This window comes from Galeopterus variegatus, unplaced genomic scaffold, assembly GCF_000696425.1.
Source record: "Galeopterus variegatus unplaced genomic scaffold, G_variegatus-3.0.2 Scaffold5672, whole genome shotgun sequence".
Lineage (NCBI taxonomy): Eukaryota > Metazoa > Chordata > Mammalia > Dermoptera > Cynocephalidae > Galeopterus > Galeopterus variegatus.
In genome coordinates, this window is record NW_007731783.1 from 75,224 (window position 1) to 79,417 (window position 4,194).

Below are 4,194 nucleotides of genomic sequence, written 5' to 3' on the forward strand. Positions count from 1 at the left end.
TTGAACATGCCTGGTGCATGTGACAGGATTTGACCAAAGAACATGCTCCAAAGGGGACCAACTGAGCATGTGCAAGACTATGTAACATGACCGGGAACCACCCCCTTAAATAGATGGCAAAACTATAAAAGCTGAATCCCAGCAGAATGTGGGGTTATTGCTCATTCTCCTGGAGCCAGCCCACAGTCCGTCTGTAGAGTGTGTATCTCTTTCCTTCTGTACCAAACTTACTTTCAGCAAGCAGTTGGTCACTCTCTTGAGCCAGCCTGCATTCTATACTGAACTTTTTTAAAAAGTATGCATTTCTTGCTTTTGTGTTAAACCTGGTGTGGGTCCTGCTCAGTCTCTGGAGCTAGGCACACTGTCTCTGTGAAACATGTATTCTTACTCATTATATTAATGTTGTTCTCATTTTCTACTGTGACTCTGCTTTTGAATCTTTCCTGTGGCAGAGTCAAGAACATGGTAAGAGGACAAGGTGGATCTAGGCTGACTACCAGGACCCCCGGACCCTACCTCTGACAACATTTTCAGAAACCACAAGAGTATTTTCTACAGTTAGCCAGTTCCGAACACTGAGATTTGAGTTTCGTGGATACAGATGGAAGACATAGATGTTGGTAAAACCTCTTATGCAGTGGGAACAACAGAAATGAGGAATAACTGCCACTTCTTGCTTGTTGCCTTGGTAGCCAAATGAACTTAGGAAGGAGCAAATTCCTTTTATGTATGTTAAGGGTTGTAATAAGTTTCCCGTATAAGGCTGTGTTTGTAAAGACCCTTATTTGGAGTTGGTGATAGAAACATGCTAATTTTATTGCCCCAGTTTTCTTTTCTCTTTTCTTAAGGGTATGAAAACACTAGTCTTATGGGTTCCTTTTTCATTCAATGACGAAAACATAAAGTCTTTTTTTCAACTTTTTTTCCAGTGCATTCTTTCCTATAGAAAACATCTAAACCTCTTTTGATGTGAAATACACCACTTAAGGCATTTTAATTATTCCATATTTTCCCACATCTCAAAATATTTTTATTTTAACAGGTTCCCTTGGAGAAAACACCTTAGTCGTAAGAAATTATTGCAATAATGATGATTTCAGGCAATTGCCTCCTCAACTAGATGATAAGCTTATGGAAGGAATGGATATTACCACATCTTTTTTATATTTTCTCAGACTTTCACAGGACTAACAACCCAGGAGAGCTCCCAAAAGGCCCTCCCTAAAGTGAGTAATGAATGAGAAGCAATCAACTGTTCCTTACTGAGGTCAATAAACGGAAATATTTAAAAGTACGAATGATTCCAGGGAGATAAATGAAGTCAAGTAATAATTCATGACATAGACTTTGCTTCATCAGAGGAGTTAGACTTATGTTGCATTTAAATATGTTTTGAGTAAAATCCCTCAATTTGGACTTCAAGGAGGAGTATAGACTGCAACACTGAACTAGATTAAGACAAAATTAATGATACATTATTTACAGGTTTCTTTAGGCTAACCTATATTATTTCTACACATGCCTATATTAGACACTATGTATATCTGCTCTCCCTCAGTTTTTCCTTTTTAAACATGTCATTTTTATGCAAAATATAAAATAAACAATGGTTGTATTATTTTCCATCTCCAGCAGCAACCTATCAAAGTACTGATTGTATCACCCTCTCACCAACATTTTGGCATTACCAGTCTTTTTTTTAAATCTTACCTATTCTAATGTGTGTATAGAGGTATCTCATTGTGATTTTGATTTGCATTTCCTTAATGATTAATGTTGTTGAGAACTTCTTCATATTTTTATTGGCCACTTATGTACTTTCCTTTGTGAAGTATTTGCTTAACTCTCTTTATTTGTATTGAGTCATCTGTCTTTTTATTGTTTATTGTGTTCTGAATTTGTGTATAATCGAAAGAATATCTAAGGTGTATTTTGTAAAGAATTAGTTGCTTACCTTGTTCAGACATTTCCCTCAATAAATAACTTAAAATTTTTTATTTGTGCAGCACAGTGGTTTCCTGCCTTCTCTCAGGCTGGACCTCTGTCTTCTACTAAAAATCAGTTGCATCTCTCTGCCTATCTTTGCACTTTTCTGATCTGTCCTGAGCAGTGACAACAAGAAGCGTTGCATTTCATCCTGCTTCATTCATGTTTAGCAGTTTCTTGGTTGAATTAGATCTGAGCAGCTTTGCCCATATTAGCAATAGCCATTTGACTGGATGAAACTGCCTATATCTCACTTGCAAGCAGCCTTTTCTGAAGGGAGTTTACTATTCACATATTTTATAGTTTGTTCTCATAATCTATAAATACAGCAATAAATGTATATTCCCCTAAACACATTTATGAGAAAAGTTTAAAATCGGTATGGTGATATTTTTATTTATTTATAGCAAGTGCCTGATATCACTGGACAAGTTTTAAAATTGACTAGGCTCAAAAAATGTGAATGGATTAAAATAAGGCCTGTGAATTAGCACATGGTTTCCTTTGTTGAGAACCTCTAATTGAGTGTATGCTTTGTCTTTCTTCCCTTTAAGTATAAGCAATGCTGTTTAAACATGGCTACTAGCTTGGGGGAGAAAAAATTACAAAACTTCCAAATGCTTTTCTACACTGCTTCAATAATTTCCAGTTCTGTTTCTGATTCAGGTCGGGCTGGACAGATATTACACATGAGATGGAAGGTGGATAAAGATTTGTTTCTCCTGCTTCGTTGCTTTAACCAGCTGAAGTGTGAACCTCAAGGTAATTGGAACTGTTCCAAAGTCCAAAGTACAACACAGAATCTTCAGTGACTATTTGTGTAAAGACTATTGAAATAGTACCTGTCACCTTAGTTACACATGAGATGGAAGGTGGATAAAGATTTGTTTCTCCTGCTTCGTTGCTTTAACCAGCTCAAGTGTGAACCTCAAGGTAATTGGAACTGTTCCAAAGTCCAAAGTACAACACAGAATCTTCAGTGACTATTTGTGTAAAGACTATTGAAATAGTATAGTACCTGTCACCTTAAACTATTGAAATAGTACCTGTCACCTTAGAAATAAAATTGCTGTTGTTGGGAATACTCATACAACAACGAGGGATAACTTCCACCAATAGTCAATTTATGCAAGGCAATTTTTAACATTCCGAGGAAAGAATAATTTCTTGGTCACTATTATGGAGCAATTAGAGCCTAGAACAGCCCACAATGGATACAGAACAACTGGGCAATGATGTCAGTTTGGGAGAGTATAACTGGAATAAACACCAAATAATTTAAATTAGACAACTACATGAAGAATCTATAGGAATAAACACTTGTACTTATTTAAACTAACCAAGGAGCTTAATTTATCTGCTCAGGACTTAATTATTGAATACTTACTATGTGATAAGCATAAATACCTTTCGGGGTAATCTCATTTAATCCACTCCCAATAGGACCAGAATAAGGTAATCATTCTCATTAGTAGGTAAGCAGACAAAGACTTGAGGAACCTCCGTAAGGCGTCCAAGGGCTCTTGGCCCTCAGAAGACTGCTTGGGATTTGAATGCAGATGTCCATGGATTCCAGAGTCTTCCTTCTTAAATAGCCCTTTTCCTATCCTGGATTGTCTTTTATCAAATTTGGAAGCTAAGAAATTTCGTAATTCCTCTGGGTCTCAGTTTCTCAATTGTAATGTAGGGATGACAGACTTTTAGGGTTGTTTTAAAATTAAGTTGGTGGAAATGTAAAATGGTGCAGATACTATGGAAAATTAAAAATAGAATTACCATATTATCTAGCAATTTCAGTTTTAGGTATATACCCCAAATAATTTAAAGCAGGGTCTTGAAAAGATATTTGTACACTCATGTTCATAGCAGTATTGACAATAACTAAAACGTAGAAACTACGCAAGTGTTCATTGTGGATGAATGAATAAACAAAATGTAGCATATACATACACCATGGAATAGGAGTATTATTCAGCCCTAAAAATAAAGCAAATTTTGACAATGCTACAACATAAATGAACCCTGAGGACATTATGTTAAGTGAAATAAGCCAATTACAAAGAGACAAATACTGTATGATTTCACTTATGTGAGGTACCTAGAGCAGCCAAATTTGTTATAGAGACAGAAAGTAGGTTGATGGCTGCTGGGGGGGGGGGGGGGGGGGAAGGGGGGAGAATGGGGAATTATTTAATGGTATAGAGTTTC

General features: G+C 36.4%; 1 long non-coding RNA gene across 1 annotated transcript in view; it reads left to right on the top strand.

Annotated features, from left to right (window-relative positions):
* Positions 1-1,144: 1,144 nt before the first annotated feature.
* The window catches only part of LOC103605238, an 8,728-nt gene continuing 5,678 nt past the window's right edge, over positions 1,145-4,194 (top strand). Inside the window, exons 1-2 of the long non-coding RNA XR_551781.1 lie at positions 1,145-1,226; positions 2,653-2,748. This is a non-coding gene — a long non-coding RNA (uncharacterized LOC103605238). The remainder of the gene's footprint in view (positions 1,227-2,652; positions 2,749-4,194) is intronic.